Genomic DNA, 25,420 nt, shown 5'->3' with positions numbered 1-25,420 from the left:
AGCAACTCCAAGACACGTAATCGTTAGTTTCTCCAAGGTTGAAACAAAAGAAAGAATGTTAAGGGGAGCCAAAAAGAAAGGTCATGTTACCTAAAAAGGGAAGCCCATCAGACTAACAGCAGATCTCTCTACAGAAACCCTACAAGCCAGAAGAGAGTGGAGGCCAATATTCAAAATTCTTAAAGAAAAGAATTTTCAACTCAAAATTTCATATCCAGCAAAACTAAACTTCATAGGCGAAGGAGAAATAAAATTCTTTACAGACAAGCAACTGCTGAGAAATTTTGTCACCACAAGGACTGCCTTACAAGACCTCCTGAAGGAAGTACTAAATATAGAAAGGAAAAACCGGTACCAGCCACTGAAAAAACATACCAAAATATAAAGATCAATGGCACTATGAAGAAACTGCATCAACTAATGTGCAAAATAACCTGCCGGCATCATGATTACAGGATCAAATTCACATATAACAATATTAATCTTAAAAGTAAATGGGGTAAATGCCCCAATCAGAACAAACAGACTGGCAAATTGGATAAGGAGTCAAAACCCATCGGTGTGCTGTATTCAGGAGACCCATCTCACATGCAAAGACACACATAGGCTCAAAATAAATGGATGGAGGATTATTTACCAAGCAAATGGTAAGCAAAAAATGCAGGGTTTGCAATCCTAGTCTCTGATAAAATAGACTTTAAAGCAACAAAGATAAAAAATGACAAAGAAGGGCATTATATAATGATAAATAAATTACTGCAACAAGAAGAGCTAACTATCCTAAATATGTATGCACCCAATACAGGAGCACCCATATTAATAGAGTGAGTTCTTAGAGACCTACAGAGAGACATAGACTCCCACACAATAATAGTGAAAGACTTTTAACACCACACTATCAATATTAGACAGATCAATGAGGCAAAAAATTAACAAGGATAGTCAGTATTTGAACACAGCTCTAGACCAAGTGGACCTAATAGACATCTATAGAACTCTCCACCACAAATCAACACAATATACATTCTTCTCAGCACCAAATAGCACTTATTCTGAAGTCAACCACATAATTGGAAGTAAAACACTCTTCAGCAAATGCAAAAGAACAGAAATCACAAAAAGCAGCCTCTCAGGCCACAGTGCAATCAAATGAGAAATTAGGATTAAGATACTCACTCAACACTGCACAATTACATGAAAACTGAACAACCTGCTCCTGAATGACTACTGGATAAATAAAAACATTAAGGCACAGAAAACAAAGTTATTTGAAAACAATGAGAACAAAGGGACAATGCACCAGAATCTCTGGGACACAGCTAAAGCAGTGTTAAGATGGAAATTTTTAACATTAAATGACCACATCAGAAATCAGGAAAGATCCAAAATTGACACCCTAACATCACAATTAAAAGAGCTAGAGAAGAGTCAGCAGAGCAAGAGCAAGCAAATTCAAAAGCTAGCAGAAGACAAGAAATAACTAAGATCAGAGCAGAACTGAAGGAGATAGTCATGAAAAACGTTCAAAAAAATCAATGAATCCAGGAGCTGTTTTTTTTTAAATGATTAACAAAGTAGATAGACCACTAGCCAGACTAATAAATAAGAAAAGAGAGAAAAATCAAATAGACACAATAAAAAAAGATAAAGAGGATATTACCACTGATCCCACAGAAATGCAAACTACCATCAGAGAATACTACAAACACCTCTACGCAAATAAATGAGAAAATCTAGAAGAAATGGATAAATTCCTGGATGCATACATCCTCTTAAGACTAAACGAGGAAGAAGCCGAATCCCTAAATAGACAAATAACAAGTTAGAAAATTGAAGCAGTAATTAATAGCCTGCCAACAACAACAACAAAAAAGCCCAGAAACACAAAGGTTCACAGCCGAATTCTACCAGAGGTACAAAGAGGAGCTGGTGCCATTCCTTCTGAAACTATTCCAAACAACAGAAAAAGAGGGAACCCTCCCTAACTCATTTTATGAGGCCAGCATCATCCTTATTCCAAATCCTGGCAGAGACACAACAAAAAAAAGAAAATTTCAGGCCAATATCCCTGATGAACATCAATGCGAAAATCATCAATAAAAGAAAATACTGGCAAACTGAATCCAGCAGCATATCAAAAAGCTTATCCACTGTGATTAAGTTGGCCTCATCCCTGGGATGCAAGACTGGTTCAACATATGCAAAACAATAAACGTAATCCATCACATAAACAGAACCAATGACAAAAAGCAACGGCGTGGTTATCTCAATAGATGCAGAAAAGGCCTTCAATAAAATTCAACACCCCTTCGTGCTAAAAACTCTCAATAAACTAGGTGTTGACAGAACGTATCTCAAAATAATAAGAGCTACTTATGACAAATCCATAGCCAATATCATACTGAATGGGCAAAAACTGGAAGCATCCTCTTTGAAAACTGGCCCAAGACAAGGATGCCCTCTCTCTCAACTCCTATTCAACAGCATATTGGAAGTTCTGGCCAGAGAAATCAGGGAAGAGAAAGAAATAAAGGGTATTCGAATAGGAAGAGAGGAAGTCAAATTGTCTCTATTTGCAAATGACTTGATTGTATATTTAGAAAACCCCATCGTCTTAGCCCCAAAACTCTTTAAGCTGATAAGCAACTTCAGCAAAGTCTCAGGATACAAAATCAATGTGAAAAAATCACAAGCATTCCTATACACCAATAATAGACAAACAGAGAAACAAATCATGAGTGAACTCTCATTCACATTCACAATTGCTACAAAGAAAATAAAATACCTAGGAATACAACTTACAAGGGATGTGAAGTACCTCTTCAAGGAGAACTACAAACCACTGCTCAAGAAAATAAGAGAGGACACAAACAAATGGAAAAACATTCCATGCTCATGGATAGGAAGAATCAATGTCATGAAAATGGCCATACTGCCTAAAGTAATTTATAGATTCAATGGCATTTCCATCAAATTACCATTGCCTTTCTTCACAAAACTAGAAAACACTACTTTAAATTTCATATGGAACCAACAAAGAGCCCATGTAGCCAAGACAATCCTAAGATTAAAAAAAAAAAAAAAAAAAGCTGGAGGCATCACACTACCTGACTTCAAACTATACTACAAGGCTACAGTAACCAAAAGAGCATGGTACTGATACCATAACAGATATACGGACTCATGGAACAGAACAGAGGCCTCAGAAATAACACCACACATCTACACCCATGTGATCTTCGACAAACCTGACAAAAACGGGCAAGAGGGAAAGGATTACCTCTTTAACAAATGATTCTGGGAAAACTGGGTAGCCATATGCAGAAAATTGAAACTGGACACCTTCCTTACACCTTATACAAAAGTTAACTCAAGACAGATTAAAGTCTTAAATGTAAAACATAAAACCATAAAAACCCTAGAAGAAAACCTAGGCAATACCATTCGGGACACAGGCATGGGCAAAGACTTCATGACTAAAATACTAAAAGCAATGGCAGTTAAAGCCAAAATTGACAAATGGGATATAATTAAACTAAAGAGCTTCTGCTCAGTGAAGGAAACTGTCATCAGAGTGAACAGGCAACCTACAGAATGAGAGAGAATTTTTGCAAGCTACCCATCTGACAAAGGTCTAATATCCAGAATCTACAAGGAAACAAATTTACAAGAAAAAAAGCAAACAACCCCATCAAAAGTGGACAAAGGATATGAACAGACAGTTTTCAAAAGGAGACATTTATGTGGCCAACAAACATATGGGAAAAAAGCTCCTTATCACTGGTCATTAAAGGAATGCAAATCAAAACCACAATGAGATATTATCTCATGCCAGTTAGAATGGCAATTATTAAAAAGTAAGGAAGCAACAAATGCTTGTGAGGCTGTGGAGAAATAGAAACACTTTTACACTGTTGGTGGGAGTATGAATTAGTTCAACAATTGTGGAAGACAGTGTGGTGACTCCTCAAGGATCTAGAACCAGAAATGCCGTTTGACCCAGCAATCCCATTACTGAGTATATACCCAAAGGATTATAAATCATTCTACTGTAAAGACAGATGCACGTGTATGCTTATTGTGGCAGTATTTACAATTACAAACACTTGGAACCAACCCAAATGCCCATCAATAATAGACTGGATAAAGAAAATGTGGCACATATACAACGTGGAATACTATGCAGCCATACAAAGAATGAGTCCTTGTCCATTGCTGGGTCATAGATGAAGCTGGAAGCCATCATTCTCAGTAAACTAACACAGGAACAGAAAACCAAACATCGCATGTTCTCACTCATAAGTGGGAGTTGAACAATGATAACACATGGACACAGGGAGGGGAACATCACACACCAGTGCCTGTCAGAGGTGGGTACCAAAAGGAGGGAGAGCATTAGGACAAATACTTAATGCATGTAGGACTTAAAATCTGGATGACGGTTTGATAGGTGCAGCAAACCACCATGGCACATGTATACCTATGTAACAAACCTGCACGTCATGCCCATGTATCCCAAAACTTATAGTAAAAAAAAAAAAAAAAAAAAAAAAAAAAAGATACAGGATCACAGGATCATGGTGGACAAGTGGGGAAACTGAAGGCCTAGATTACAGGAGATTTTGATCTTACCTGGAGCTGAGTCAATTTAGAGAGCCGAGTGTAATCCTGGGGTAGAGGAAGCAGTGGGAAAACACCTGTGAGCTCACTGAGTCTCCTAGCAAGCCATTTTTGCCTGGCCTCACAGAGGCTTTGGGAAAGGTCATAGAGAAATCTCCAGCTGAACTTTGTCACAATTTGAACTGATTGAGAAGCCTCCTTGCCAGAACTCAAGGGATGGCATGAATCCAGTGTGCAGAATCCACAGGTGGGGGAAGAAGGAAAGGCATATTTGCTTTCACAACTGGGAGGCTGGTAGCATGGGGCAAGTTCTCCGCCCTGCTTGCCCAATGTCCAGAAAGAGACTTGGTGCTGTTGTGGAAGGCACGATGTGAGTAAGGCTGGTCCTTTCAGATTGCATGAGAGCTGGGTGAGGCCTGTGACTGCTGGCTTTCCCCCACTTCCCTGACAACCTGCATAATACAGCAGAGGCAGACAATCCTCCTTAGGAACGTAACTTTATTGACCTGGGTACCACACCCCCATCCCCCATAGAAACTGCAGCAAGTCCTGTCAAAGGAAAGTCAGATCTCAGAAACGCCTAGCTCTGCTCCCACCCAGTGGTCCTTCCCTGCTCACTGTGGTAACTAAAGACAAAGGATATATACTCTTGGGAGTTCTAGGGCCCCACTCACCACCTGTTTCTCACCATACTACCACAACTGATGCTTTCTGGAAAGCGCCACCTTCTGGGAGGAGGCCAGCTGGCACAAAAATAGTGCATTAAACCACCAAAGCTAAGAATGCTCACAGAGTCCACTTCACCCCCCCAGCCATCTCTACCAGAACAATTGCTATTATAAATGACTGAGAGACAAACAACCCCATCAAAAAGTGGGCAAAGGATATGAACAGACATTTCTCAAGACATTCATACAGCCAACAGACACATGAAAAAATGCTCATCATCACTAGTCATCAGAGAAATGCAAATCAAAACCACAATGAGATACCATCTCACACCAGTTAGAATGGCAATCATTAAAAAGTCAGGAAACAACAGGTGCTGGAGAGGATGTGGAGAAATAGGAACACTTTTACACTGTTGGTGGGATTGTAAACTAGTTCAACCATTATGGAAAACAGTATGGCGATTCCTCAAGGATCTAGAACTAGATGTACCATATGACCCAGCCATCCCATTACTGGGTATATACCCAAACGATTATAAATCATGCTGCTCTAAAGACACATGCACACGTATGTTTATTGGGGCACTATTCACAATAGCAAAGACTTGGAATCAACCCAAATGTCCATCAGTGACAGATTGGATTAAGAAAATGTGGCACATATACACCATGGAATACTATGCAGCCATAAAAAAGGATGAGTTTGTGTCCTTTGTAGGGACATGGATGCAGCTGGAAACCATCATTCTTAGCAAACTATCACAAGAACACAAAACCAAACACCGCATGTTCTCACTCATAGGTGGGAACTGAACAATGAGATCACTTGGACTCGGGAAGGGGAACATCACACACCGGGGCCTATCATGGTGGGGGAAGGGGGGAGGGGGGAGGGATAGCATTGGGAGTTATACGTGATGTAAATGACGAGTTGATGGGTGCTGATGAGTTGATGGGTGCAGCACACGAAAATGGCACAAGTATACATATGTAACAAACCTGCACATTATGCACATGTACCCTAGAACTTAAAATATAATAATAATAATAAAAAAGACAACACATTCCCAGAATCAAAAGGTCAACAGGAATTAAACACCTAAGCTGATAAAGGACAGATCACCAAGGACTCTGGGTTTTGAAAAAATCTCAGATAATGTAGCATATTGAAAGATACTCAGTGGATCTGTTTTTCTTGGAAGCAAATAACTCACTGTGTTTTTATACAATATCTGCTACTCCCGGTCCCCATCAAGCAGACCTCATTCAACAAAACACTTTTTATATAGCATTTATCAATTTATTTCTCATATAATGTTTTTAGATAAGCGCAATAAATAGCTAAAAAGAAAAAAAAAGCGTATGTGCATGTCCTTCACTCACTTTTTAAAGGGGTTGCTTGTTTTTTTCTTGTAAGTTTAAGTTTCTTATAGATGCCGGATGTTAGAACTTTGTCAGTTACACAGTTTGCAAATATTTTCATCTGTTCTGTAAGTTGTCTGTTTACTCTGTTGATAGTTTATTTTGCTGTGCAGAAGCTCTTTAGTTTAATTAGATCCCAATGGTCAATTTTTGCTTTTTTCATAATTTTTTTTTTTTTGTCTTTGTCATGAAATCTTTACCTGATCCTATGTCCAGCATGGTAGAACCTAGATTGTCTTCCAGGGTTTTTAAAGTTTGGGGTTTTACATTTAAGTCTTTAATCCATCTTAGGTTGATATTTGTGTATGGTGTAAGAAAAAGGTTCAACTTCAATCTTTTGCATATGGCTAGCCAGTTATCCTAGCACCATTTATTGAATAGGCAGTCCTTTCTTCATTGCTTGTTTTTGTCAGCTTTGTTGAAGACCAGATACTGGTAGGTGTGCAGTCTTATTTCTAGGCTTTCTATTCTGTTCCATTGGTCTGTATGCCTGTTTTCGTACTAGTACCATGCTGTTTTGTTTACCATAGCCTTGTAGTATAGTTTGAAGTTAGGTAACATCATACCTCCAGCTTTGTTCTTTTTGCTTAAGATTGCCTTGGCTCACAGGTATACCTATGTAACAAACATGTACATCCTGCACAGGTACCCCAAAACTTAAAATAAAAGTTGAAAAAAGAAAGGTTGTCTTGCCTATTGGGGTTCTTTTTTGTTCCATATGAATTTTAAAATAGTTGTTACTAGTTCTGTGAAGAATGTTGTTGGTAGTTTGATAAGAATAGCATTGAATCTATAAATTGTTTTGGGCAGTATAGCCATTTTAATGATATTGATTCTCCCTATTTATGAGCATGGGATGTTTTTCCATTTGTTTGTGTCTTCTCTGATTTCTGTGGGCAGTATTCGTAATTCCCATTGTAGAGATTTTTTTATCTCCCTCGTTAGCTGTATTCATAGGTATTTTACTCTTTTTGTGGCAATTGTGAATGGAATTGCTTTCCTATGTGGCTCTCAGTTTGGCTGTTGTTGGTCTACAGGAACGCTAGTGATTTTTGTACATAGATTTTTGTATCGTGCAAATTTGATAAAGTTGTTTATCAGCTGGAGGAGCTTTGGGCCAAAACTCTAGGGTTTTCTAGATATAGAATCATGTCATCTATGAAGAGAAATAATTTGACTTCTTGTCTTCCTATTTGGATGCCCTTTATTTCTTACTCTTGTCTGATTGCTCTGGCTAAGCTTTTCAATACTATGTTGAACAGGAGTGGTGAGAGAGGGCATTCTTGTCTTGTGCCGGTATTCAAGAGGAATGTTTCCAGTTTTTGCCCATTCAGTATGATGTTGACCGTGGGTTTGTCATAGACAAACCTTATTTTGAGGTAAGTTTCTTGAATACCCAGTTTATTGAGAGTTTTTAACATGAAGTGGTCCTGAATTTTACCAAAAGCCTTTTCTGTGCCTATTGAGATAATCATGTGATTTTTGTCTTTAGTTCTGTTTATGTGATGAATCTTATTTATTGTTTTGCAGATGTTGAACCAACATTCTATCCCAGGGATGAGGCCTGCTTTATCATGGTGCTTTAGCTTTTTGATGTGCTTCTGGATGTCGTTTGCAAGTATTTTGTTGAGAATGTTTACATCAAAAGGATATGAACAGACACTTCTCAAAAGAAGACATTCATGCAATAAACAGACACATGAAAAAATGCTCATCATCACTGGTCATCAGAGAAATGCAAATCAAAACCACAATGAGATACCATCTCACACCAGTGAGAATGGCAATCATTTAAAACTTAAAGTATAATAAAAAGAAAAAAAGAATGGCAATCATTAAAAAGTTAGGAAACAACAGATGCTGGAGAGGATGTGGATAAATAGGAACACTTTTACACTCTTGGTGGGAGTGTAAACTAGTTCAACCATTGTGAAAGACAGTGTGACGGTTCCTCAAGGATCTAGAACTAGAAATACCATTTGACCCAGCCATCCCATTACTGGGTATATGCCCAAAGGATTATGAATCATGCTACTATAAAGACACATGCACACATATGTTTATAGTGACATTATTCACAACAGCAAAGGCTTGGAACCAAGCCAAATATCCATCAATGATAGACTGGATTAAGAAAATGTGGCACATATACACCATGGAATACTATGTAGCCATAAAAAAGGATGAATTAATGTCCTTTGTGGGGACATGGATGAAGCTGGAAACCATCATTCTGAGCAAACTATCACAAGAACAGAAAACCAAACACCACATGTTCTCACTCATAGGTGGGAATTAAACAATGAGAACACCTAGACACAGGACAGGGAACATCTCACACTGGGGCCTGTCATGAGTGGGGGTCTGGGGAAGGGATAGCATTAGGAGAAATACTTAATGTAAATGACGAGTTAATGGGTACAGCAAACTAACATAGTACATGTATACCTATATAACAAACCTGCATATTGTGCACATGTACCCTAGAACTTAAAGTATAATTTAAAAAAAAAAAAGAATACAGGATTGGCTTGTTTTTTTGTTTTGTTTTGTTTTTTGTTTTTTGTGTTTTTTTTGGTTTTTTTGACAGAGTCTTGCTCTGTCTCCCAGACTGGAGTGCAGTGGCACGATCTCAGTTCACTGCAACCTCCACCTCCTGGGCTCAAGTGATTCTCCGGCCTCAGCCTCTCCAGTAACTGAGATTACAGGCGCACACCACCACACACCCAGCTAATTTGTGTATTTCTTAGTAGAGACGGGGTTTCACTATGTTGGCTAGGCTGGTCTTGAACTGCTGACCTCATGATTCACCCACCTCGGCTTCCCAAAGTGCAGGGATTACAGGTGTGAGCCACTGTGCCCGGCTGATGGACCTGTATTACTACTATTACTATTATTCTTATATCCATTTCACAAATGTGGAAATGGAGCCTCAAAGAACTTATGCATGTTGCCAAAAATTGACTAATAACTGACCCTGAATTTGGACATAAACCTATCAACTCCAAGCCCGCAAATGCTCTGTGGAGTGCTCTACTCTGAGTTAAAAGGACACTTTCCTAGACCATATGGGAGCAGAAGTCCTCAGTTCTTTCATGTTCTTTCATCCAATTCTATCAATGGGACAGTTGTTCTACCATAGCCAAATCGCTAACAGAGCATTGATTCTTCATTTTAGCTATTGGGAGTGCTCTAACTGCTCGCTGAATTTTTCAATGTACTTCCAGACAATGGGTGAGTTTTGGGGAGAATAACGAAATGTGAAGCAGCTACAGAGAGGTGATGTCACCTAATGGAATATGTCCTATGTTAGTTCTCCCAACTTGGATTATAGGCCCCCATCACACCTCCCAATTGTTAACTAAATAGCAGAGACTCTTGGCAAGTCACTTAACCTCTCTGTGCTTCTAATAATAACTACAATAAAGCCAGTATCACCTGAAAAAAAAAATGCTTAACATAATTTAACCATTACTGAAATTCAAATAGGGAGACAACATTTCACAGCCACTAGGATTGCTGGTGTGAAATTAATTATTCAAATTGAGTCATTCTTGTCATACCCAAATAAATCAGTCAAGGGGCCACAGGGAAAAAGCCCTGGGAGCTCATAGCACCTGATCCAAAAATTAAATCTTCTATAAGCCCAGCTGCTGAAATGGCCTGCTGTAACCCCAAGACCAACTTTACCTAGCAGCTTCTGAAACAACCTGCTGGGACCCTAACACTGGTTTTACTTACCACCATCACTCACTAATCAGAGCTAGCAAGAAACTTGCTATCTCCCAAAAGCTTCTCTAGTGTGAACGAACTTTCTTTCAAAACAATAAAGAGTATGTCTTTTTCTAATAACATTTCCAACATTCTCTTTCGGACATACTGAGGAAAACTTGGTCTGTGTGTATGCCCTAAATTGCTTTCCAAATAAAACATTTTAAATGTAAAAAAAAAAAAAAAAAAAAAAAAAAAAAAAAAAAAAAAAAAAGATGGCATCAACGTTAATCAAATATATTGGCCTGAAGTTTTTTGTTTTTGTTTTTGTTGTGCCTCTGCCAGGTTTTGGTATCAAGATGATGCTGGCTCCATAGAACACGTTGAAAAGGAGTTACTCCTTCTTAATGTTTTGAAATAGTTTCTGTATGAATTGTACCAGCTTTTCTTTGTACACCTGGTAGAATCTGGTGGTGAATCCATCAGGCCCCAAGTGTATTTCTTAGTAGGCTATTTATTACTGATTTAATTTTGGAGCTTGTTATTGGTCTTTTCAGGAAATTTATTTCTACCTGGCTCAGTCCTTGGACAGTGTATGCGTCTGGGAATTTATTCATCTCATTTGGGTTTTCTAGTTTGTGATAGTAGAGGCATTCATAGTAGTTTATAATGGTTGTCTTTTTTTTTTTTGTCTTTTTGAAGGGATAAGTAGTATCATTTTTATTAAACATTTCTAATTCTGTTTATTTGAATCTTCTCTCTTTTCTTTTTTATTTTTTTATTTTTTATTTTTTAGAACATCTTAAATTTTTAATCCTTTCTTTACAGGTTACCTAGACCACTTTTGATTAAGAAAACTGTAGAAAGTTAGTAACTGCCACAAGCGAACGCCAGGCGGTGGCACGTGTCAATTTCCACAGAGTCCTGCTTTGCGGGGTGTCTGAATGCACTGCACGGGGCCTCTGCTCACACTTGCTGGAACCAATCGTGGCAGATTTTAGTCCACAAGTCGCTTTTCCCCATATTTCTTTGTAAACTCTTCAGCATTCTTACAGAATTTTTTAGGGTCCTTAGAGTATTCTTCGCAAGGTCAGCCCGAAGCGGGGGCTCGGGCTGGGGGTCATTCACCAGTGCTATGAGGGACTGGATTACTTGGTCGGTTTTGGTTGCTGGCTTCCAGTTTTCAGCGCTAATTACTGGCAGACAGACCTGCCCCTTTTCGTCAATGTTCGGGTGATAGATCTTTGTTTTAAATGTGATCTTCGGTGGTTTGAATGGGTACTCTGCTGGAAAGTTGATTTCAATTCTGAAGGCCCCCTTATCATATGGAGGGTTGTCAGGAACAATAAGCCCTTGCCAAGTCAATAAATTAGCTTCATCAACCTGGATGTTACGGAAGTTTTTCATCCCACATTTGCGGATTTCTTCAAGCTCCTTCATCAGCCTCCTGCTGGCCGCCATCTTGGATTTGGTTCTCTTTTCTTTTTTATTAGTCTAGCTAGTGGACTAATTTATTAAATTTTTCAAAAAACCAACTCTTGGATTTATTGATCTTTTGAACTCTTTTTCATGTCTTGATTTTCTTCAGTTCAGCTCTGATTTTGATTTGTTTTTATCTGCTGGTAGCTTTGCAGTTGATTTATTCCTGCTTCTCTAATTATTTTAGTTGTGAAGTTAGGTTGTTAATTTGAAATCTTTCTAACTTTTGATGTGGGCATTTAATACTACAAATTTTCCTCTTAGCACGCCTTACCTGTGTCTCACACATTCTGATATTTTGAATCTTTGTTTTCATGATTTTAAAAGAACTTCTTGATTTCTACCTTAATTTCATTATTTACCCAAAAATCATTCAGGAGTATGTTGCTTAATTTCCATGTAATTGCAGTTTTGAGCAATTTTCATAGTCACGACTTCTATTGTTAATAGTATGTTTGGCATGATTTTAGTTCTTTTATGTCTGTTGGGGATTGTTTTCTGTCTAATTATGTGTCAATATTAGAATATGTGCCAAGTGGCAATGGAAAGAATGTATATTTTGTTGATTTGGGATGGAGAGTTCTGTAAAGGCCAATTAGATCCATTCGGTTTAATGTTAAGCTCAGGTCCTGAATATCTTTGTTAATTTTCTGCCTCTATAATCTGTCTAATATTGTCAGTGGAGAGTTGAAGTATTCCACTATTATTGTGTGGGAGTCTATGTCTCTTTGTCTCTTGGTAGGTCTCTTAAGAACTTGCTCTGTGAATCTGATTGTTGCTGTGTTGAGTTCACATGTATTTAGAATAGTTAGGTCTTCTTGCTGAATTGAACCCTTTATCATTATGTAATGCCTTTGTCTTTTCCGTCTTTTTTGATCTTTGTTGGTTTTAAATCTCTTTAGTCTGAAATTAGAACTTTAGCCCCTGCTTTCTTTTGTTTTCCATTTGCTTAGTATATTTCCTTTCATCTCTTTAATTTGAGCCTATGAATGTCATGATGTGTGACATGGGTCTTTTGAGGACAGTATATCATTGAGTCTTTCTTTTGTATCCAGCTTTCCACTCTGTACATTCTAAGTGGGGCATTTAGCCCACATGCATTCAAGTTTAGTATTGGTAGATGTGAATCTGTTCCTGTCATTGTGTTGTTAGCTGGTTTTTATGTTGGCTTGTTTGTGTGGTTGCTTAACAGTGACACTGGTCCATGTGTTTAAGTGCGTTTTTGTATTAGCTGATAGCAGTCTTTCCTTTCTATATTTAGTGCTCCTTTCAAGATCTCTTGTAAGGTATGTCTGGTGTAAGATATTGCTTATCTGAAAATGATCTTAGTTCTTCTTCACATAGGAAACTTAGTTTGATTAGATATAAAATTCTTGGTTGAAAATTTTTTTCTTTAGGAATGTTGAATATAGGCCCCAATCTCTTCTGGCTTATAGGGTTTCCACTGAGAGGTCCACTGTTAGCCTGATAAGGCTTCCTTTGTAGGTGACTTGCCTTTTGTCTCTAGATGTCTTTACATTTTTTCTTTTATTTTAACTTTGGAAAATCTGATGATTATGTATCTTGAGGATGAACTTCTTGTTTAGAATCTTGCAGGAGTTCTCTGTAGTTCCTGAATTTTACTGTTGGCCTCTCTAGCAAGATGGGGGAAGTTTTCATGAGCAATAGCCTGAAATATGTTATCCACATTTTTCACTTTCATCCCCTTCCTTTAAAACATGCCAATGATTTGCAGGTTTGGTCTTTTTACATAATCCAATACTTCTTGGAGGTTTTGTTTATTCCTTTTCATACTTTTTTCTTTATTTTTTTCTTACTGCCTTATTTCAGAGAACTACTTTTCAAGTCCTGAGATTCTTTCCTCAGCTTGGTTTATTCTGCTGTTGATAACTTCTAATTGCATTGTGAAATTCTTGTATTGTGTTACTTAGCTCTGATCCATTAGGTTCTGTTTTATACTGCTATTCATCCTTCAGCTACTGTGTTACTTTATTGTGATTCTTATTTTCCTTGGATTGGGTTTGTCATCCTCCTGAATCTCAATGAAAAATATGGGACACTTCACAAATTTGTATGTTATCCTTTTACAAGTGCCATGCTAATCTTCTTTGAATCATTCCAATTTTAGTATATGTACTGCCAAATTGAGCATGATAGTGTATTTTCAACAAGACCCTTTTGCTAATATCAATTTATATAACAAATTAGTAAAATCATATTATTCCCTTTTTAACAAGTATCCTGCTGGGAATGGTGGCTCATAACTGTAATCCTACCACTTCGGGTGACGAAGGCAGGAGATTTGCTTAATCTCAGGAATTCAATATCAGCCTGGGCCCCATCTCTACAGAAAATAAATTTACAAAACATTAGCTGAGTGTGGTGGTGCATGCCTGTAGTTGGGCTACTGGGGAGCCTGTGGTGGAAGGATCACTTGAGCCCAGTAGACTGAGGCAACAGTAAGCCATGATCATGCCACTGTACTTCAGCCTGGGTAACAGAGCAAGACCTCTCACAAAAGCAAAACCAAAGAAAACAAATATCCAAGGTCTTCTGTGGTGTCAATGTTGCTAATTTCCATTCACATAAACACTATGTTGTTATATCCTAATATTTTAACACTATTTTAAAATATTTAAAGTTAATGCAGTGTTTATATTTACACAGAGTCATGATATTTTTATTTTACTTTACCAATCATAAAATTAATGATAATTTGTGAAGAGGTTATTGCTAATTAAACTTATAAACTAAAAAATTTCCAAGGCGGATCTCAATCAATTTAGGAGTTTATTTTGCCAAGGTTAAGGACATACTCAGAAAAAATAAACATGGAATTATAGAAACAGTCTGTGGTCTGTGCCTTTATCCAAGGATGCCTGAGGGCTTCAGTATTTAAAGGGAAAAATTGGGCTGGAGGACACAGATGGAGGGTCTAGTAATTCACATGTTGCAAGAGAAAAAGGAGCAAGTGGAGGAATAGTTAATTTTGTATTCTAAATATCAGAGGGCCTCTTCTCCTCCAAAGGAATGCAGCTCCTTGCCAGCAATGGAACAAAGCTGGATGGAGAATGACTTTGACGAGTTGAGAGAAGAAGTCTTCAGATGGTCGGTAATAACAAACTTCTCCGAGCTGAAGGAGGATGTTTGAACCCATAGCAAAAACTAAAAACCTTGAAGAAATATTAGGTGAATGGCCAACTAGAATAAACAGCATAGAGAAGACCTTAAATGACCTGATGGAGCTGAAAATCATGTCACAAGAACTACGTGATGTATGCACAAGCTTCAGTAGCCAATTCAATCAAGTGGAAGAAAGGGTATCAGTGACTGAAGATCAAATGAATGAAATGAAGTGAGAAGAGAAGTTTAGAGAAAAAAGACCAGAAAGAAACAAACAAAGCCTCCAAGAAATATGGGACTATGTGAAAAGACCAAATCTACATCTGATTGGTGTACCCAAAAGTGATGGGGAGAATGGAACCAAGCTGGAAAACACTCTTCAGGATATTATCCAGGAGAACTTTCCCAACCTAGCAAGGCAGGCCAACATTCAAATTCAGGAAATACAGAGAACACCACAAAGATACTCTCAAGTAGAACAATTCAAGACACATAATTATCAGATTCATCAAGGTTGAAATGAGAGAAAAAAATGTGAAGGGCAGCAAGAGAGAAAGTTCGGGTTACGCACAGAGGGAAGCCCATCAGAATAATAGTGGATCTCTCAGCAGAAACTCTACAAGCCAGAAGAGAGTTGGGGCCAATATTCAACATTCTTAAAGAAAAGAATTTTCAACCTAGAATTTCATATCTGGCCAAACTAAGTTTCATCAGTGAAGGAGAAAAAAAATCCTTTACAGACAAGCAAATGCTCAGAGATTTTGTGACCACCAGGCATGCCTTACAAGAGCTCCTGAAGGAAGCACTAAACATGGAAAGGAACAACCAGTGCCAGCCACTGCAAAAACACGCCAAACTGTAAAGACCATCAATGCTAGGAAGAAACTGCATCAACTAACAAGCAAAATAATCAGTTAACATAATGACATGATCAAATTCATACATAAAAATATTAACCTTAAATGTAAATGGGCTAAATGCTCCAATTAAAAGACACAGACTGACAAATTTGATAAAGAGTCAAGACCCATCAGTGTGCTGTATTCAGGAGGCCTGTCTCATGTGCACAGACACACATAGGCTCAAAATAAAGGGATGGAGTAAGATATACCAAGCAAATAGAAAACAACAAAAAAAGCAGGGGTTGCAATTCTATCTCTGATAAAACTGACTTTCAACTAACAAAGATCAAAAGAGACAAAGAAGGCCATTACATAATGGTAAAGGTATCAATGCAACAAGAAGAGCTAACTATCCTAAATATATATGCACCCAATACAGGAGCACCCAGATTCATAAAGCAAGTACTTAGAGACCTACAAAGAGACTTAGACTCCCACACAATAATAATGGGAGACTTTAACACCCTACTTTCAACATTAGACAGATCATTGAGACAGAAAGTGAACAAGGATGTCCAGAAATTGAACTCAGCTCTGCACCAAGCAAGCCTAATAGACATCTACAGAACTCTCCACCCCAAATCAACAGAATATACATTTTTCTCAGCACTATATAGCGCTTATTCCAAAATTGACCACATAGTTGGAAGTAAAGCACTCCTCAGTAAATGTACAAGAACAGAAATTATAACAAACTGTCTCTCAGACCACAGTGCAACCAAACTAGAATTCAGGATTAAGAAACTCACTCAGAACCACTCAACTACATGGAAACTGAACAATCTGCTCCTGAATGACTACTGGGTACATAACAAAATGAAGGCAGAAATAAAGATGTTCTTTGAAACCAATGAGAACAAAGACACAATATACCAGAATCTCCGGTACACATTTAAATCAGTGTGTAGAGGGAAATTTATAGCACCAAATGCCCACAAGAGAAAGAAGGAAAGATCTAAAATTGACTCCCTAACATCACAATTAAAAGAACTAGAGAAGCAAGAGCAAACATATTCAAAATCCAGCAGAAGGCAAGAAATAACTAAGACAAGAGCAGAACTGAAGGAAGTAGAGACACAGAAAATCCTTCAAACAATCAATGAATCCAGGAGGTGGTTTTTTTGACAAGATCAACAAAATTGATAGACCCCTAGGAATATTAATAAAGAAGAAAAGAGAGAAGAATCAAATAGACACAATATAAAATGATAAAGGGGTATCACCACCGATTCCACAGAAATACAAACTACCATCAGAGAATACTATAAACAACTCTATGCAAATAAAATAGAAAATCTAGAAGAAATGGATAAATTCCTGGACACATACACCCTCCAAACACTAAACCAGGAAGAAGCTGAATTCCTGAATAGACCAATAACAGGTTCTGAAATTGAGGCAATAATTAACAACCTACCAACCAAAAAATGTCCAGGACCAGACATATCCACATTTGAATTATACCAGATGTACAAAGAAGAGCTGGTACCATTCCTTCTGAAGCTATTCCAATCAACAGAAAAAGAGGGAATCCTCCCTAACTCATTTTATGAGTCCAGCATCATCCTGATACCAAAGCCTGACAGAGACACAACAAAAAAAGAGAATTTTAGACCAATATCCCTGATGGACATCGATGCAAAAATCCTCAGTAAAATACTGGCAAACGAAATCCAGCAGCACATCAAAAAGCTTATCCACCACGATCAAGTTGGCTTCATCCCTGGGATGCAAGGCTGGTTCAACATACACAAATCAATAAATGTAATCCATCATATAAACAGAACCAAAGACAAAAACCTCATGATTATCTCAATAGATGCACAAAAGACCTTTGACAAAATTCAACAGCGCTTCGTGCTAAAAACTCTCAATAAACTAGGTTTTGATGGGACATACCTTAAAATAATAAGAGCTATTTATGACAAACACACAGCCAATATCATACTCAATGGGCAAAAACTGGAAGCATTCCCTTTGATAACTGGCACAAGACAGGGATGCCCTCTCTCACCACTCCTATTCAATATAGTTTTGAAAATTCTGGCCAGGGCAATCAGGCAAGAGAAAGAACTAAAGGGTATTCAATCAGGAAAAGAGGAAGTCGAATTGTCCCTGTTTGCAGATGCCATGATTGTATATTTAGAAAACCCCATCGTCTCAGCCCAAAATCTCCTTAAGCTGATAAGTAACTTCAGTAGTCTCAGGATACAAAATCAATGTGCAAAAATCACAAGCATTCCTATACACCAATAACAAACAAACAGAGAGCCAAATCATGAGTGAACTCCCATTCACAATGGCTTCAAAGAGAATAAAATACCTAGGAATCCAACTTACAAGGGATGTGAAGGACCTCTTCAAGAAGAACTACAAACCACTGCTCAACAAAGTAGAAGAGGACGCAAACAAATGGAAGAACATTCCATGCTCACAGATAGGAAGAATCAATATCTTGAAAATGGCCATACTGCCCAAGATAATTTAGAGATTCAATGCCATCCCCATCAAGCTACCAATGACTTTCTTCACAGAATTGGAAAAAGCTACTTTAAAGTTCGTATGGAACCAAAAAAGAACCCTCATTGCAAAGACAATCCGAAGTCAAAAGAACAAAGTTGGAGGCATCATACTACCTGACTTCAAACTATACTACAAGGCTACAATAACCAAAACAGCATGATACTGGTACCAAAGCAGAGATATAGACCAATGGAACACAACAGAGCCCTTAGAAGTAATACCACATATCTACAACCATCTGATCTTTGACAATTCTGACAAAAACAAGAAATGGGGAAAGGATTCCCTATTTAATAAATGGTGCTGGTAAAACTGGCTAGCCATATGTAGACAGTTGAAACTGGATCCCTTCCTTACACCTTATACAAAATTAAATTCAAGATGGACTAAAGACTTAAATATTAGACCTAAAACCATAAAAACCCTGGAAGAAAACCTAGGTAATACCATTCAGGACATAGGCATAGGCAAGGACTTCATGACTAAAACACCAAAAGCGATGGCAACAAAAGCCAAAATTGACAAATTGGATCTAATTAAACTAAAGAGCTTCTGCACAGCAAAAGAAACTACCATCAGAGTGAACAGTCAACTTACAGAATGGGAGAAAATTTTTACAATCTACCCATGTGACAAAGGACTAATATCCAGAATCTACAAAGAGCTCAAACAAATTTACAAGAAAAAAATCAAACAACCCCATCAAAAAGTGGGCAAAGGATATGAACAGACACTTCTCAAAAGAAGACATTTATGCAGCCAACAGACACGTGAAAAAATGCTCACCATCACTGGCCATCAGAGAAATGCAAATCAAAACCACAATGAGATACCATCTCACATCAGTTAGAATGGGGATCATTAAAAATTCAGGAAATGACAGGTGCTGGAGAGGATGTGGAGAGATAGGAACACTTTTACACTGTTGGTGGGACTGGAAACTAGTTCAACCATTGTGAAAGACAGTGTGGAGATTCCTCAAGGATCTAGAACCAGAAATACCATTTGACCCAGCCATCCCCTTAATGGGTATATACCCAAAGGATTATAAATCATGCTACTATAAAGACACATGCACATGTATGTTTATTGCTGCACTATTCACGATAGCAAAGACTTGGAACCAACCCAAATGTCCATCAATGGTAGACTGGATTAAGAAAATATGGCACATATACACCATGGAATACTATGCAGCCATAAAAAAGGATGAGTTCATGTCCTTTGTAGAGACATGGATGCAACTGGAAACCATCATTCTCAGCAAACTATCGCAAGGACAGAAATCCAAACACCACATGTTCTCACTCATAGGTGGGAATTGAACAATGAGAACACTTGGACACAGGGTGGGGAACATCACACACCAGGGCCTGTCATGGGGTTAGGGGAAGGGGGAGGGATAGCATTAGGAGATATAACTAATGTAAATGATGAGTTAATGGGTACAGCACACCAATATGTCACATTATACATATGTAACAAACCTGCAGGTTGTGCACATGTACCCTAGAACTTAAGGTATAATAAATAATAATAAATAAATAAATAAATAAATAAATAAATGTGTTAATGTTGGCAAGTTAAATAAATAATAATGCTCAACAAATTTAAAACAGTCATAATTATACCAAACATAGTATTGGACTATTGAGCAATAAAAATAGAAGTGAAGACTAAGACAATACCTCAAAACAATGCAATTACATGAAAATTAAACAACATGCTCCAGAATGATTTTTGGGTAAAGACACCAAATTAAGACACCAAATCAAGTAGTTATTTGAAATTAATGAGGACAAAGATACAACATTTCAGAATCTCTGGGACACAGTTAAGGCAGTTTTTTTTTTGTTTGTTTTTTTTTTTTTTGAGATGGAGTCTTGCTGTGTCGCCCGGGCTGGAGTGCAGTGGCCGGATCTCAGCTCACTGCAAGCTCCGCCTCCTGGGTTTACGCCATTCTCCTGCCTCAGCCTCCCGAGTTGCTGGGACTACAGTCGACCGCCACCCCTCCCGGCTAGTTTTTTGTATTTTTAGTAGAGACGGGGTTTCACCATGTTAGCCAGGATGGTCTCGATCTCCTGACCTCGTGATCTGTCTGCCTTGGCCTCCCAAAGTGCTGGGATTACAGGCTTGAGCCACCGCGCCCGGCCAAGGCAGTTTTAAGAGACAAATTCATAGCACTAAATGCTCACATCAAAAGTTAGAAAGATCTCAAATTAAAAACTTAAATTCACAACTGAAAGAATTAGAGAAGCAAGAACAAATTAACCCCCAAGCTAGCAGGAGACAAGAAATAACCAAAATCAGAGCTACACTGAAGGATATCAAGACACAAACAAACTCATTCAAAATATCAATGAATCCAGATTTTTTTTAAGTAATTTTTTTTTGAGATGGAGTCTCACTCTGTTGCTCAGGTTGGAGTTCAGTGGCATGATCTCAGCTCATTACAAGCAGCAAGGCATTCAAGAGGTGACATGACTTATTCTGAAAGCATTCAGTTATATGCATTAACAAAGAGATGGTTGTATGTTTGAAAGGGAAGCAGGGCATAAAAGTTAGGAAAATTTGTAGCCTGACTATGTGGTAGAAAAGAAAAACTATTTTTCTGGAAAAGAAATCAAGCCTGCTGCAGAAAGTTGCATAAGTAACAAGGAGCTGAATGTTAATAGCCAACACAATGGGGAAAATGTCTCCAGGGCATGTCAGAGATCTTCAGAGCAGCCCCTCCCATCACATGCCCAGAGGCCTAGGAGGGAAAAATGGTTTCACTGTCTGTGCCCAGAGCCTCGCTGCTCTGTGCAGCCCTGAAACACGGCACCCTGCATCTCAGCTGCTTCAGTTCCAGCTGTGGCTAAAAGGGGCCAAGGTACAGCTTGGGCAATTGCTTCAGAGAGTGCAAGCCACAGGTCTTGGTGGCTTTCACATGGTGTTAGGCCTGCAGGTGTGCAGAAGACGAGATAAGGTTTGGGAACCTCTGCCTAGATTTCAGAGGATATATGGAAACACCTGTATCTCCAGGCAAAAATCTGATGCAGAGGTGGAGCCCTAATGGAAAACCTCTGCTAGGGAAGTAAGGAAGGAAAATGTGGGGCTGGGGCACTCACATGGAGTCCTCACTGGGCACTGCCTAGTAGAGCTGTGAAAAGAAGGTCACCATCCTCCAGACTCCAGAATGGTAGATCCACCAACAGCTTGCACCATGCACCTGGAAAAGCCACAGACACTCAATGCCAGCCTGTAAAGGCAGTTGCAGGGGATGTAGCCTGCAGAACTACAGGGGTGGAGCTGCCCAAGGCCATGGGAACCCACCCCTTGCATCAGCATGCCTTGGATGTGAGACATGGAGTCAAAGGAGATTTTGGAGTTTTAAGATTTAATGACTGCCCGACTGCATTTTGGACTTGCATGGGACCTCTCTAGTTCCTTTGCTCTGGCCAAGTTCTTCCAGTTGAAATGGGAACATTTATCTAATTCCTGTACTCTCAGTGATTCTTGGAAGTAACTAACTTGCTTTTGATTTTACAGGCTCATAGGCACAAGTGACTTGCCTTGTCTCAGATGATACTTTAAAGATGTACTTTTGAGTTAATGCTGGAATGAGTTAAGCCTGGGGGACTGTTGAGAAGGCACGATTGGTTTTGAAATATGAAAACAACATGAGATTTGGGAGTTTCACATGGCTGAAGAGGATTCACAATCATGGTGGAAGGCGGAGGAGGAGCAAATGCACATCTTACATGGTGGCAGGCAAGAGAGCGTGTGCAGGGGAACTTCCCTTCATAAAACCCTCAGATTGCCAAGCATGGTGGCTAGCCCCTGTAATCCCAACACTTTGGGAGGCTGAGGTCGGTGGATCATCTGAGGTCAGGAGTTCAAGACCAGTCTGGCCAACATGGTGAAACCCCGTCTCCACTAAAAATACAAAAATTAGCCAGACATGGTGGTGGGCAGCTGTAATCCCAGCTACTCAGGAGGCTAAGGCAGGAGAATCACTTGAACCCAGGAGGCGGAGGCTGCAGTTAGCCAAGATTGCACCATTGCACTCCAGCCTGGGCAAAAAGAGTGAAACTCTGTCCTGGAAAAAAAAAAAAAAAAAAAAAAAAAAAAAAGATCAGATCTCATGAAACTTATTCACTATCACAAGAATAGCATGGGGAAAAGCTGCCCCCATGATTCAATTACCTCCCACTGGGTCTCTCCCATGACACGTGGGGATTATGGGAGCTAAAATTTAAGATGAGATTTGGGTGAGGACACAGCCCAACCATATCACTATGTCTTTAGAAAATTATAAATTCATATCTTAAATTTTTAACAAACGTTTATGTTGGTTTTCATCTTTCTCTGGCATCTTTTTCAGTAGCTTAATAATCAACTTTTGGAATTTTTTTATCTGGTATTTCAAAGATTTTGTCCTAGTTTAAATCCATTGCTGGAGGGCTAGTGTGATCTTTTGGGGGTGTTATAGAATCATTTTGCCATTTTCTCTAAACTGTTTTACTAGTTTCTTCTCATTTGGGTAGACTATTTTTTTCAGTTATTTTTGAATTTATTTTTTATTTCACTTTTTAAAAATTTCTTTCCCCCACCCTTAAGGATGTGACTTTAATATTTACAGCTTATTGTAGCCTAATTTGGCTCTTGGTGCTTTGAAGTGTAAAGACTGTATGAGTTCCTTGGTTAGAGAAAGTCTCTATAATGATTTCCTCAGATGCTGGTTCCAATAGCAACGTGCTTGGTGTTTAAGCACGTTCACTGTCTCCTATAGTGTATAAATGGCAGAGGTCTCTTGAAACATCTCTTTCTCCCATGGTGTGTATTTACTTATTTAGATATTCCTCAGTATTTTATTTACTAGGTTGAATAGTTTAGGCTTCAGGCCAAGAGTGGAAGTGTCCACAGTTATAAATTGGCTGTGGCTAAAGTAGGTGGGTAAATGCCATACCAAATGGTGGAAAGAGGTCCTGGTCTTCACAGAGGTGGCTGGGAAAGCTTTCAGTGAAATGCACTGAGGTCTTATCGGAGAGAATGACCAGAGCTTCCTCACCTATTTTGACAAGCTAGCAGAAAAGCTATCCACCTCCCAGACACACTCCTGACCCCATGCTCCAGCTATTCAAATCATATAGGCATCTCTTTTATATGCAGAAATGTTGCTGTTCCAAGTAGAGAAGAATTGTGACTTTATCTCTCATGCAAGCCTGCACCTGGAGGGTGCTCTTCCTGTGGGGTTGCAGTCACCTTGAAGTGTTCTAAAGAAGCTGTCTGCAGGTGCACCCACACCAAGCTTTCATGAGAAAAGCCCCAGCTATGTCTGCAGTAGTAGAGGAGGGGATAAAGAAGTCATGTTCTCCAAGACCCTTCAGGAGCAGCAGGGATGCCTGACTGTTGGGGTAAAGCTGCAGTCTTTCCCTGATAAGCCCAGCACTGCAACTATGCCTCTGCTGAAAGAAACCTTCCACCAGCGAAAATATCTAAGACTCAAGGCCTGTTGTCCAGATTCTTTTTTCCCATGGGGTGTTCCCTTGATGTGGTAAACTTCGCTTTCTCCCTAGGAGTAGAATACCTGAGAGCCAGACTACTTTGAATGCTGTTTCTCCTTTGGGTCTGGTCACCCAGTGGTATAGCTGCCACACTCCAGGCTGGTGCTAAGGGGTGTCTGCAAAGGATTCAGTGATGTTACCTGTCCTCAAGTCTCCCAGTATCAGGTACCAGCACAAGCTCTAATGATGGTGGCAAGAAAGTGGTGTAGACTCTGTGAGATTCTTTGGTTATAGATAGCCTTAGTGTGTTAGCTTTCTCAAATACCACTTACAGTAGTAATGAACAAGTTACATGGACAGACTCAGGACCTCCTGTTTAACCACGGCGGTGCAGGCTATGGTAATAGCTAAGGTCATGTACAAGCTTTCTCCTTCCTGGGCTCAGTGCCGTTCTACCTGGAGATGCTGTAATGGACTGGGTTGGCTGACCTTCAGCCAGGAGGTGACGCTTTCAAAAGAGCAGTAGCTGTGGTAGTAGCAGTGGCATTTATGCTTGCCTTATAGTACCCAGGGGCAATACTCTGGTTTCTCAGGTGATATAGGCAGGACTATAAATCTCCCAAAAGTTTCTGTCCTTCATATTAAGCTACCGGGGGTGGGGGGCGGTGGAAGGGTAAAGCCAAGTTGGGGCTGGGTCAGGCAGGTCCCTGCTCAGACTCTCCAGGTGCAGAGCAAGCAATGGCCCTGTGAAAGTCAGGGGTCAGTTTCTGGCCACTGGGGTAATGTTCCACCAAGCACCATAACTCTCTGCTGCACAGAAGAGTTCAGACAGGGAGTGGGGAGCACCAGGTGGCATTAAGTCCCACCCAGCTCCCACACACTTAGCAAGGCAGATCTCCCACAAGCAGTTTTCCACTACCCACAGCAAGCTAAGTTCCAGGTCGTCTACACTCAGAACTTAAAACCGCCCCATATCATCAGCTTTCCCCATGAGGACAGAAACCACAGCATTCAGGTTACAACCTCTCCCAGTCTGCTGGCACAGCCAGGGCACCCAGCTCCTGCGCTTGTGGCTGCAGCACACTTCCCACTCACCTCCTGGTTCTGGCCAAGGCGCTTCTGCCCCACTAAAGGTTACAGCATAAAATTCAGTTGGGAGCTTCTTTCAACCTGTGACCACTGCCTGAGTTAGTTGGCAGATTTCTGTGAGGTCTCCTGTGAAGCAGAATAAGGAATGGCTTCCTTGGACCATGCTGAAGATGGGAATGCAGGCAAGTTTCTTCCCACTGCCATTCCTACTTTTATATTTCTCACCACTCTCTTACTCAGTTCTGGCACAGGGTAGGGTTAAGACCTTCCCCTGTGGTCTGGATTTCCATTTTCCCGGATGGGGGTGTATATTCTGGAGGCAGTCTCTCTCCTCTCACATTCTGGGGACTTAACAGTTTTTCACCTGGCTCACGGTGTAGGTGGCAGCCTG

At 39.4% G+C, this 25,420-nt stretch overlaps 2 protein-coding genes, 1 non-coding gene and 1 pseudogene across 6 annotated transcripts in view; 1 reads left to right on the top strand and 3 right to left on the bottom strand.

Moving 5' to 3' along the window:
* Positions 1-25,420, bottom strand: part of SH3BGRL (SH3 domain binding glutamate rich protein like) — a 523,004-nt gene that overhangs the window by 414,910 nt on the left and 82,674 nt on the right. The window lies entirely within an intron of this gene.
* LOC126946313 (40S ribosomal protein S24) overlaps positions 1-25,420 on the top strand; it is a 1,171,839-nt gene that overhangs the window by 1,105,639 nt on the left and 40,780 nt on the right. The gene's annotated exons all lie outside the window — the stretch shown is intronic.
* Positions 11,219-11,899, bottom strand: LOC126946308 (ubiquitin-conjugating enzyme E2 L3-like; annotated as a pseudogene). Its single transcript, XR_007722628.1, has one exon. The product of XR_007722628.1 is annotated as a ubiquitin-conjugating enzyme E2 L3-like (transcript).
* LOC126946969 (U6 spliceosomal RNA) lies at positions 13,949-14,055 on the bottom strand. Its single transcript, XR_007722831.1, has one exon. It is a non-coding gene; the product is annotated as a U6 spliceosomal RNA (small nuclear RNA).

This window comes from Macaca thibetana, chromosome X, assembly GCF_024542745.1.
Source record: "Macaca thibetana thibetana isolate TM-01 chromosome X, ASM2454274v1, whole genome shotgun sequence".
Lineage (NCBI taxonomy): Eukaryota > Metazoa > Chordata > Mammalia > Primates > Cercopithecidae > Macaca > Macaca thibetana.
Note: the sequence above shows the minus strand (reverse complement) of the source record. Positions and strands in the feature narration are given on the sequence as shown.